The sequence below is a fragment of the Nycticebus coucang genome, chromosome 17, assembly GCF_027406575.1.
Source record: "Nycticebus coucang isolate mNycCou1 chromosome 17, mNycCou1.pri, whole genome shotgun sequence".
In the NCBI taxonomy this organism is placed as follows: Eukaryota; Metazoa; Chordata; class Mammalia; order Primates; family Lorisidae; genus Nycticebus; species Nycticebus coucang.
In genome coordinates, this window is record NC_069796.1 from 71,469,090 (window position 1) to 71,482,039 (window position 12,950).

A 12,950-nucleotide genomic window follows, 5' to 3' on the forward strand; every position below is an offset into this window, starting at 1 on the left:
CCTGCTTGATATCCATTGACTTTTCCCTCGGTGCACATGTGTGCCTCTCGGTTTGTTCCAATTTATTAGACTACATGTGGTGTTTGTTTTTCCATTCTTAAAAAACTTCTATTCTTATCCACTTAGGATAATGGTCTTCAGTTCCATCCAAATTATTGCAAAAGGCATTAATTTATCCTTTTTTTATGGCTGAGTGGTACTCGGTCATATACGTATACCATGTTTTGTTAATCTGCTCTTGAATTGATGGGCACTTGGTTTGATTCCACCTCTTTACAATTGTGAATTGTGCTGCAATAAACACTTAAGTGCAGGTGTCTTTTTGGTAAGATGTCTTATTTTTATTGGGGTAGTTACCCAGTAGTGGGATTTCTTGGTTGAATGACAGATTCACTTTTAGTTCTTTGTGAAATCTCCATACTGTTCTCCACAGAGGTTGAACTACCTTGCATTCCCAGCAACAGTGTGTAAGCGTTCCTTTCTGTCTGCATCCACACCACCATCTGTTGTTTTGGACTTTTGAATAAAAGCCACTATAACAGGGGTAAGGTGATGTCTCATCATGGTTTAATTTCCATTTCTCTGACAATTACTGACATTGAGCATCTTTCATGTGTTTTGGGGCCATTCGTCTACCTCTTGAAAAACTTGTGTCTGTGTCTTTTGCCCACTTTTTAATGGAGTTGGTTGGGTTGGGTTTTTTCTTCTTTTCTGATTTGTTGGAATTCTTTGTAAATTCTAGATATTAGCCCTTTATCGGATGTATAGTTTGTGAATATTTTCTCCTGGTCTGTTGGTTGTCTATTTTCTTCGTTGATTAATTTCTTTAATTTAATCAAGTATCATTCGTTTTATTTATTTTTGTTTTTGCTGTAATTGACTTTGGGCATTGGTCACAAATTCGTTGCTTAGGGTTGATATATAGAAGAGGTTTTCTACATTTTCTTCTAGAATTCTTATGGGTTTTTTTGCCTTACATTTAAGTCTTTTATCCATCTTCAATTGTGAGGTGAGAGATATGGATCCTGTATTCTTCTACATGTGGCTATCCAATTTTCCCAGCACCATTTATTGGGTAGGGATTCTTTTCCCCAGTGTACGTTGTTGTCTGCTTTGTCAAAGATCAGTTGGCCGCATGTAGGTAGTTTTATATCTGGGGTCTATGTTCTGTCCCATTGGTCTCTATTTTTTTGTATCAACAGCATTCATTTTGGTTATTATAGCCTTGTCATATAGTTTGAAGTCTGATAATGTGATGTCTCCAGATTTTTGCAAAAATGGATTTGGCTATTTAGACTCTTTTTGGTTCCAAATGGAGTACAGAATGATTTTTCCTAGATCTATGAAATATGATATTGGTATTTTGATGGAGATTACACTGAATTTGTAAATTACTTTGGACAGTGAGGGCATTTTAACAAAGTTGATTTTACCCATCCATCACATGATATTTTTTCTATTTGTTTGTGTCTTCTGCAATTTCTTTCCTCAGTGTTCCGTAGTTCTCCCTGTAGAGGTCTTTCACCTCCTTGGTTAAGTATATTCCTAGGTATTTCATTTTCTTTGTAGCTATTATAAATGGTATTGAGTCTTTGATTTGATTCTCAGCTTAACTGTCACTGGTGTATGGAAATGCTACTGTCTTGTGTAAATTCCTTTCTTCCTCTCTTTCTTTCTTTACTTTTTAATTTTTATTTTAGTTGCCAGATCTTTTATGGTAAGCTATTACATTCTAAAAATTTTAACCTTGATTTCTGACATCTCAGCTATTTGTTTATGAATGGGGTCTTCTAGTGTGGCTGCTTTGTCATTCCTTGGAGGAGTTGATCTACTTTATTCATGTTGCCAGAGTTTTTCTGCTGATTCCACCCCATGATTATTTTTCACCATTTGGCTAGATGAGCAGGTAAGGTGAAATTGGATTGGGGTCTCTAGGGTTGTGGTTAACCAGCCCTCTGCCAAAGAGCTGGGACTAGTGACTACAGCTTTTCCCTGTAGCTTTGCAAAGGACCTGTACAGTACTACAGCCTGAGACTCTGGGGACCTGCTTGGTGTAGTGGGGCTCTGTCTTATATATTCTCCTAAGTAAAGTATCTCAAGAATGGAAGAAAAAGTATCCAATATACTCAGTACTTTTATGAAACCAATTTATATTTAGTCACACTTTCTTATGTAAGATAGATCACAACTATAGCCCAGGATGAAGGAGAGAAATGGAGTGGGAAGGAAGGGGAGGGGAAAAGTTTGATAGAGGGTAAACAGCAGGACCCCGCCTATGGAGCATATTGCAAGGGTACAAGTCAAATCTATCAAGTATGGAACATAAATGTCTTAACACAATAATCAAGTAAATGAGGTGAAAGCTATATTAATTAGTTTGATGTAAGCACTCTAAATTGTATTAAAAAATCAACACATTGTACCCCACATATGCATAAATGTATTCATGATCTATGTGTATATGACTTAATAAAAGGAAAAAATATAAAATAAGTTTAAAAAAGAAAGAAAAACAAATAAAAATGCACAAATTTTCAGTGTTACAGTTTGGTGATTTCTAGCAAATTTGTAGTTAGACAATAATCTCCCAAATCTAATTTCAAAAAGTCCCTTGTGCCTACCTAATTTATTTATAATTAGCATAGAAAAACCTCTTTAAAATTGGCTGTTACAGATTGAGCATGCCAAATCTGAAAATCCAAAATGCTTCAAAAGCTAAAACATTTTGAGTGCTAACATGACATTCAAAAAAAAAAATGGTCATTGGAGTATTTCAGACATTTCCAATTTTCAGATTTGAGATGGTAGATGATATAAGGCAAATATTCCAAAATCTAAAAATAATTTTGAAATATGAAATTCTGGTCCCAAGCATTTCATGTAAGGGATCTCTAACCTGTAATATTCTTTTATGTGAACACCAGGAAACCATGTTTTTGCAATCTTTTATTCTAAAAGTGTGCTTAAATTAATTTGTTTTTAGTTTCCACAATGATAAAGTTGGTACATCATGAGAATAAAATTTCTATGATGATAAAGTTGGAATGTCATGAGAATGAATAGAGAAACAAAGATAGTCTTTTATATCTGTGAGGCCCGGTTCGCAAGAGCTACTCTACTTCCTAGTGCTTTGGCCTTCTATGCTGAGCCCTGAGAGAGTAGAGCATGTTGTGGGTGGTACAGAAGGAAGAGTCTGCTTTTTGAGTTGCATACATGTTAAACTGTAGCGATCAAGCCTCCAGTTGTCAGTAACTTAGAAGAATAACAGTAATGATCTCTGCTGCTTGTGGACTGTATATTCTATTTCATTTTCTTTACATGCATTATCTCATTTAAGACCCACCATGGGCTTTCTCCCTTTATGTAGATTAGGAAACCGAGGCTCAGATAGATCATAGAAATCTTCCAAAGTCACTCCACAGTAGATATCAAAGCAAGGATCAGACCAAGATGTGCTCTCTGCCTAACCTCTACTTTAAAGATCACACTTTATTGCATCTCTAAACAAATAAATTAAGACATCGCAAACAAAGGGCAGCCTAACCACCAGAGATCCGATAACAAGGAAAAAGAAGTTGAAAATATGTGGCCCTAGGGAAAAAAGGTAAGCTAACATCATATTTTATAGCCACCCCCAAATGGTGGGGGGGATTGAAGGCAAGGGCTACTTATGACTTTTGTGATATCCTCTAAACTGTGCTTGAGTTTGAGCCCAAATGAGAGGGTGAGACAGCACGCGGACAAGCCACTACTGGATTCACCCTTGGTGACTCTCCACAGGGGAATGAACTTCAGTAGGAATCCGTAATAATCCATCCTGGTTTGGCTGCTGGAATAAAGTCAGGATAGGTCATTATTATATAGCAATTTGAAGGCTATATAGGGGCAGTGTTGGAAGTGATCTCTTCTCCCTTACCTGACTCCTCTGGACACTCATTTGCCACTTAACACATAAACATTGCCTTGTATTAGATAGTTTTCATGTGTGCATTTCACCGTCTATCCCCACGGCTCTTGAACATGATTATGCACAACTGTGGGAGACACTTATTAAAAGAATAGATTTCTGCTTACCTAAGAAATTATTAATACAATAGTCCTAAATAAAGGCTCTGAAACCTGTATTTTCATAACACTTTCCTGTGACACTTGGAACAAACACAATTTGGATTTTGTTACTCTTTAGAAGTATAAGTCCATAGGAGTATTTTGTTACCCAGCATCTCATAGAATGAGAGTAGCTACTTGTTGACTGAAGGAGTGGCTGAATGAATATTGTAGGTTCCTTATAAGGAATATTGTGGTCAGTGACGATGAAATTTATCTCCCACAATGCTAGTCAATACAGCCCAATTACTGTTTACTGATGGGTTAGTTTTAGACTGGTGTTATATAATTTTTCTATACTTTTGTTCGGCTCTAGGCAAATCGCTTTTGTGTTCTAAAAGACCTGATGTCTATTTAGTGAGGTGAGGAGGTGGGTATAGCATCCAGGAACTGATTTTGAGTAGTTTCAGGAGTGTGTTTATCCTAGAAATCCAAGGAGGAAAGCAATTCCCACATTTTTCAAGTTTATTTTGCTATGGTACAGTGAATAATTGTCCTGAGGGGACTAGATGGCATCGACGAATATTAATCTTAGATTTTCATTTCCTGTAAAATAACTTTCCACTTATTGCATTCAGTGAGAATACTTTAGGTTTCAGGAAATATGCATATTTTATCACAGACAGTCCAAAGTGTGTTCGCAAATGTATCTGCGGCTCAAGAGTTAAGAGGGACAGGAAGAAGCAATTGGGTAAGCCAAGGGCTATCAAAATAGGCTGTGAGAGGGCTGAAGGGAAAGGCGGGACTATGTCGCTTGGAGTCTGTACACTTGGCATGCCACTGTCAAATTTTAGGCTTGAGATTTAAGCCTAAATATTAAAAATCAAAATTACAATAATAACAATAATAATAATTAATGGGCTAGCATTTGTCAAGCCCTTGACCATGTATCAGGCATTATTCTAAGCTCTTTCGTGTATACATTGTCTAAGTGATTCTTTAGATAACCCGTGTAGTGTATTATAAGGAAGAGCATCTCAGTTAAGATGGGGTTTCAGGAAAGAAAAGAAGATTGAGGCCTTTGTAACTGAGAAGAAGATCTGAGGCAGCTTCAGGCATGTTAGGGGCACAGCAATATCATAGGCCTCTTCACTTCCTGTTGTCTCTCACTAAGTGGTAATAAAGATGAACCCCAGTAACTCCAACTTATTATATTTTCTGAAGATCAAGTCCAATGACAAGGAAGATTTTCTTCCCTCAAATTCAGGGAAATACACAAAATAACCCTTCCTTCTGACATCAACTGCAAAATGTGGGGTCCCCCAAGACTACCCTTACTTGTATACTAGTTATAGGTTTTGGGGTCCCCAAGATCATGTTCAATTTCAATAATCCACCAGAATGACCCAGAGAACTCACTGAAAGCTGTTACACTGACCGTCATGGTTTCTAACCGTGAAAACATACATATTAAAATCAGCCAAGAGAAGAGACTATTGGAACATAGTCCAGGAAGGTTTCAAAAGCAAAGCTTTCTGTTACAATCTCTCAGTTCATTCATAGGTCATTCTAACCTTTCCCAGCAACATTTGTGACAATTCACACAGAGTACTTCTACCCAGGGGATCTTCCCTGAGACTCAGGGTCCAGAGTTTTTATCAGGGGCTCAGTTATATAGATATGATTGTCCACCCATGTAGCTGACCTTTAGTCTCTAATTTTTCTAGAGGTAAAGCTTATACCATGTGGTTCAAAGAGCCCCTTCTAAATCATATTTTTAGATTATCCAGGGTGGCCAAAGCCCCCAGGTAAACAAAAACACTCTTATGAGGACATTCCAGATGCTTTGAGGTCATTTCCCAGGAGCCAACGGCAAAGACTACATATATATCTCTTTGTGTGGGGTTAATTTTTTAATACATATCTACCCAACATTCTAATAAAATTCTTGGCCTCCACTGGGCCCTATACCCATCCCTGAACCAGTTGTTCTGACATGGAGATGAAAATGCTAGCTGGCTAGGCCTATGGATGGGCCCATTTGCCTTGCCCAACCGCATAGCCCAGGAGCAAGGAACAGTGGTTCTCTAAGAAAAATGGACATTGATCTAGCTATTTTCAGTAGTAAACAAAATGAGAAAGACAAAATCCTCTTAACACACAGGAAGAATACAAGAGGAACTAAAACACCAAATTCCTTTTATTTTTGATTTTATGTTATATCGTTAGCAAGTCCATGAGAAAATGAACTGAAAGTGACTTAATAAATGCCATTTTTTAAAAAGAGACAGAACCTCTTAAAATATGATTTGTGTGTGACTTAGGGAAGAGGCAGAATAATAGCAAGTTGATAAAAAGACTCTGTATGTGATCACTTATGCAAATTTTCCACCAGGAATGAGTTATCTGTCTCATTTCCCTAAGGCAACGTGATAACTTCCTAGAGCAAAGGTTTCCAAACTTGTAGCACATTAGAAACAACCCAAGGGTGCCCTTAGAAGCCTGATGTCAAGGTCACAACCATACCAGCAAAATCAGAATGTCTAGGGGATGGCATCCAGGCATCTGTATTTTTTTAAAGATTCTCAGGAGATTTCAGTTTTCAATAGTTTGGAAACTGCTGTGTAGAGTATTGAAACAGCAGCAAACACTGCTAGTTTAAAGGATACTTTCTAATACAGCCAAACTGACCTAATTAGATGATTACTGCCCAGTCACTCATTCAGAGAACTACTCTTAGGCCCCAACAGGGTCGAGTTGGAGAAATAGAGGTTCAAACTATGGCTTTTACATTTGACTTTCGTATTACAGTTAATAGTTGGACCCCGAAGGTCAGGTGCAGTGGCTCACACCTGTAATCCAAGAACTATGGGAGGCTGAGGCAGGTGGATTACTTGAGCTCAAGAGTTTGAGACCAGCCTGAGCAAGAGCAAGACCCGATCCCTAATTAGTCAGGTGTTGTGGCGGGCATCTGTAGTCCCAGCTACTTGGGAGGCTGAGGCAGAAGGATCACTTGAGCCCAAGAGTTTAAGGTTGCTGTGAGCTATAATGCCACAGTACTCTACCTAGGGCAACAGAATGAAACTCCGTCTCAAAAAAAAAATTTGATCCTTGAAGTGACTTAATCTCTTTTAAATTTCAGTTTCTTCATCTGTGAAACAATTGGTCATCTCTAGGACATGAAATTTCTGAAAGAAAATATGTAGAAAGTGCCTGGTGTAGCAAGTATCAATTCCCATCTTTATAATATTATATGTATTTATAATAAAAAAGATAGAAATGCCTCATCTTTTTTCCTTCACTTTCGGTCTTTGTTACTGCATGTTGTTCTCTTTTGCTTTTAATATATCTGCATAGGAAAAAAAAATGTATCTCAGTCAATGATGCAAAAGTTTGAAGTGGTTTTGTTTTGTTTTTGCCATTTGTTCCTTAAGTATTGGGAACCCCATGAGAAGGTGGCCTCTTCAGTCATTCAAACAAGCAAGATCTATTAAGTATCTCTGACAATATCTCATCAATCCTAAAATGCACTAATTTATAAGAGGTATATACAAATAAAAGAGGAAAATCTCAGCCAATTAAATAATACCACAACATCCCAGGCAAGAGGAATTCCTATTTCAGAAACCTTATAATGTGCAAAGAAATTTATAAGATAGTATCAGTGGAACATGTCAGTGTGGAATCTTCTAGACACTAGGCATTAGGACACAAAGTTATACAAGACACCGTTTCAGCCGTTGGAAGCTGGAAGGCAGCAAGATCCCCCCTCTCCTAAGAAGAGAGTCTACTCCAGTTTCATCCAGAGAAAATTATTTTTTATGTCCCTTTTAGGTCATTAAATGTTATACACTGATCGCTGTTTCACCTTTGAGAAATACAGTGACCTGTTTAAATGGTCCCATTTCAAAATCACTTTTCTTCAAACAGAGCCAGTTTTAAATGGCTGTATGTCATCCCACCCATGGATGGGAGAGTGAGAATGGCTCTCATTATTTCAGCAGATCACATAAGCCAGACTGCAGGAAAGCAGGAGGTGGGAAGGCGGAGGGGATTCAATTTGATGATCACGTGATCTTTCTTCCCTCCCAAACCTCCTTATTCAACTGAAGATTTTGTGTTCTGATCCCAAATGGGTCAAAATGCAAGCTTGGAAAAATTTTCTGAACAGTATTTCTCTATTCTATATATATTTAATACAGATATACCCCATTTATCTCTCTCCTTCCATTAAAGCCTACTTGGCCAAAAATGTGCCTAAGTTGGCTAATTTTTTTTAAGTACTTGGTAATATAAATCCCTGGGTGGAGGCTAGAATCTTTCTGGGAGGAAATTTTAGGAAAAAGTGAACTATCTGTGCTTCAAACTGGTTTCATCGAAATGCAATCTTTGTGTTTAGTTTGGAGAATTAATTTTTGGTGACAGGAAAAATATTCTAAAGAAAGAGAGAAACCAGAAATAATAGCCACTTCAAATCCAAATGAGAGTCCTACTAATAGCATTTTGGTGCACCATGCTGGGTCCATGTTCTAGTCAGTGGAGTTTTTCTTCTGAAGGTAAGCAATTTAGAGAATGAATCTTCTCTGCCGTCTGGTAGGAGGATGGGTGCCAAGGTTAGATCTTTAAGGAAATAATCTTATTAGTCCCTCTTATTAAGGAAGCCTCTGCAGAGTGTAGACTTTGAACCTGCCTGATAAAAAGTAGGTCTTGTCAAACAGCTCACAGCTCCTAGTGAAAAGGTTGAACTTTGTTGGTTTAGATCATCCAATCCAAATGCAAACATGTTTCTAAGCTTCTGTTTGCATACTCTGGGAGAAAAAAAATGACTTCCTCATTTTCCCTGACTGCAACACTAATAGCTTTCCAAGGGGATGGCAGCTCCCACAGAAATTACTAAATCACTGGCTTAGCAGCACACACAGAAAGGCAAAAGTTTCCAGCAGAACCTGAAATGGAAAGATTCCAATTGTCACTGTTTGGGTCCTTTTATTTCTTTAACTCTTTGTTTTTCTTCTTAATGGATGTTGGTCCTTCAGTTTCTCGGCCATGACCTCCCTGGACTGACCGCATCTGGAAGTTGTAAGGCTGAAATTTTGACAGCTTTGTCGTTTTCTTAGCTGTGAAGGTTGACGTTGAGCTTACAGGATTATTGCTCTCCAGGAATACTTCACTACATAAGCAAGGGGAAGGTCAAGAGAGGTGGAGAGAGGGAAAAAACTCTAATAAAATCAGGAAGGACTGAGTACCTAAGACTTGAAGGTAGCTTCAGGGAGGCCTCGTGCTTGTGTCCAAGTGCAACAATTGGCCCCAGTGAGGGGCCGCACTTGTCACAATGGTCAACAAGGAAATTGCCATTCAAGTAAGCGGCTCCTTGAAGAACTGGCTTCATTCTTTGCTTTTTACCCTGCTATTAAGGCCCTTCTCAAATCGGATTAAGGAAAGGCACTGTAACGTATAGTTTGATTACAGTAGTGGAAAGAGCAAGCTCTTTGCTTGCTTGGATCTGCTCCTTTGGCTCCCGAGCTGTGTGCCTTCTGGACACCATCCTGGTATGTAATACAGCCAGACAGTAGTCACCAAAGAGAATGGGGGGAAGAAAGGTGTGAGATTTATTCTACCGAGAACAGAATTGAGAAGAGCCTTACCCCAAATTTTTGCTTGAAGTTCTTGCAGTGAAAAACAAGGCACTATGTAGAATTCCCAGAGAATAAAACTGTTTCAGTCCATTTTAGTTCATCAAATCCTACCTGCGACCTACTATATGGAAAAAAATTTGGCAAGATATTAGTGGTTCAAAGAAGTCACGGGAGAGCTTTCTGTGCTGTAAGGGCTTAAGGCAGGTAAAAAAATATTATATGGATGAGGTGATAGGAATATAATAATAATAGCTGTTAAGAATTACTGAGCACCTACTATGTACAGGTCACTGGTCTGAGTGGTTTACAGGGAACAGCTCATTTCATCCAAAGGTTTGGCTGTTGTGCTAGAGAACAAAGTCAAGGGCGTTATCTCAGCTGTGGAAGGAAGAGGACACAGAAAGTTCCCCGAAATAAGGGATTTGAATGGGACTGGAAAGATGTTTAGGAATGTATTGTATGTTTAAGAAATAGTAGAATGGACCAAAATACTTTCTAATTAGAGCAACCACCATTCATAAAGATGAATGTGCATGAGGTGAGGTCATCCAAGCCAGGGGGATTCCTACAGCAGAAAGCAAAAGAAGGGCAGGTGCTGGGGAAGGCGCTGAGGAGAATAAAGGCTCTGTCTTCTGGGGATGGAGCCAACAGAGGGCTATTTTAAGCGAGGGTGATGCTCAGATTTCCATTTGGGAAACATCATCCTATAGGGTTACTTCTGTCTTGTTTGATAAAAAGAAAGTTTGCCCTGGTGACCCCTCTTGAAAACAATCCCCCCTTGAGGGTGGGGACTGTCCCCACCTATATAGAACCCTCAAGAACCAGAGATCCCCATGTTCTGTTTGTTGACTTCATATGGGAAGAATAAAGAGGTTTGTTTTTATATTTATTGGTGAATGCTGCTTGTGGAAACGTAATGCGTTTGTCTCGAATCTAACGCTCTACAACTTCTTAGAAAGAGTCACATTCTTTAAGCAGCAGCTTGTGTGTGCCCTGCTAGTTTCCATCTAGCCATCTAGGGCTGCGGGAAAGATGCTGTGTGGACAGTTGGCTGTGACAGACTTTAACTCCTAGTTGCTTTTTGTAGCACGTGTCTATGAGATCTCTGTATCTCATACTCACAGGCCAGGGAGAGCTGTCTTTCTGAGAGATCGCCTTTGACAGCCCAGTCACATGACCAAAGGACAAGGCGAATGAGAAGAGGGCAGAGGGGAAGCAATAGCCTGCTTCTGAACCACCATGGGTCTTCTGGGACGCCACACAGCCTGGGGACAGTTTCCCTGGGATCCATTCCACGGAGATGTAGCACTGCTAAAAAGGCAGGCTATGGGCGATGAGGTTATGAGATAATCTATCAGGCCAGAAAGTTATAGTCATTTCCTCTTTAATCATCTTGCTGCAGGCTAAATGCTCCTCCATGTTTCCATCCAGCCTTGGAAAGTGTCAGACTTTCCCGATGACCCTTGCTGGGGTCAGCACCTCCTATTTCTTCATGAGTGGGGAGCTGGACCCCTTCATTCAGAGGAGGGCTGTGTGCATCCCAGTCAGGGCAGACAGCGATGATGTTCTAAGATTGTAGAAGAAGCTGAAAGGTGTCCAGGAATGGAGTCAAGGCAACCCCGGTTAATGATGTGGAAGGCCTTCAGAGGAAGGAGGAATATGACCTGCCTGCCTGGATGTGTGAGAGCTCACCAGCGCTGTACGCGTGTACTCACACACACACACTCACACACGTGGCACGGAGGTGGGCACCAGGAACCACTACACTATGGTGGCAACAGCCCTGCTTGTTTGAGGAGCAGGGAGATACATTCCTGCTAAAAACTTGGATTTTTCTACTAAGCTTGCAACCGTGGTGGCCTTTGAGCTCCATCTGTCTATTCTCCATGCGGTGCCAGGCACAAAGCAAACCTTCCACTGATAATCACCTGGAGAATGGAGGCCTCCAGCCACTGGTTCTGTCTGCAGCCCGAGCAAGGCCAGTTCCAACACCACCCACCTCTCATGCCCCCCTTCCCAGACTTCTCTGCACACCTTGATCATTGCAGGCCTCTGGCGCCTTCGTAAGTCCTCACCACAGATCAGCTTTCTAAATTGAGAAAGTGATGAATTTTTAAATTCTCGAACCTGTTCCGTAATAATCTTTCCACCAGCCTACATATTACAATGCAGGGAGACAGCAGATGTGTTTTCTTATGACTGTGGGAACATGAAATATTGATGGGGATGGGGACAGGGACTTGGTGTTAAGGTTCCTCTACAACGAAGACAGCAGTTCTCGCCCGATTCTCATTTTTCACCTTTCTCTTCCGACACTTAGGATGTGAAGCAAGCCCCAAACCCAAGGCTGGTTCCATGAAAGCTCTTTAAAAGCTGCGCAATGAAATCTGTCTAAAAAGGTCTTTATCAGTCTCCAGAGACCAATTGCTAATGCGGCTAATACACGTTTGATCTGTACAGATCATTTTTCCTGTGTCCCCAAGGGAATCTCTACAAACACTTTGGGTTTACATGGTGCCAAGCCCAAGTAGCCTGTCAGAAAATAAATAGCATTTTCACACATTCAATCATCAGTCCCCAGGATGAAAAGTAGCACATGGGCTCTTTTCTGAGTTTTCTAGCTGAGCTTTAGGACATAATGAAAACTTCATTTTTAGAGCATTTCTTTTCCTGGTGACAGTTCACTCAGAGGCAGTGCGTTCCGAAAGGGAAAAGGCGTAAAGTAGACACTCGGCTTCCACAAAAATGAATAAAATAAAATTTTATCTAGGACAGTATTTCCAAACACATGGCTGAGTAACCTGATGGTAGAACTATGCAAGATGTCCTTAAGATGTACATGGTTGATTAATTTTTATTTTTTTAATTTTAGTATCAATTTGTTGTAATGCTTGTTAGAAAATATATCTACAGACACATGTAGATATGTGTACATGTGAGCATGCCAAGCTGTGACTTTATGGATCTTATTAGCTAGGATGAGACCAAAGTCAGAAGCTGTAAGTCAATTTGAAGAAGAATATTAAGTAGAAGAAAGAACTCACATTTAGATGGAGCTGCAGCTGCTGCCAGCTGCCGGGAAGAATCCGACAGAACAAAAACGCAGGAGGTGTTAGGAAATGACTAATGTTTAGGAAGTGCTGATCTAGGGAAATTCCCCAAGTGTTGGGGGGGGTAGGGGGAGGGGTCAGAGCCAGCTCTCCCCGTCTCCGGTCAGTGGTGATGACTGTGACCTTCCCTGGGAGGGCTGCCTGCAGAGACAGATGT

The 12,950-nt window shown here is 40.0% G+C and overlaps 1 protein-coding gene across 9 annotated transcripts in view; it reads left to right on the forward strand.

The window, feature by feature from the left end:
* The window catches only part of TENM2 (teneurin transmembrane protein 2), a 1,234,499-nt gene that overhangs the window by 768,635 nt on the left and 452,914 nt on the right, over nt 1-12,950 (forward strand). The gene's annotated exons all lie outside the window — the stretch shown is intronic.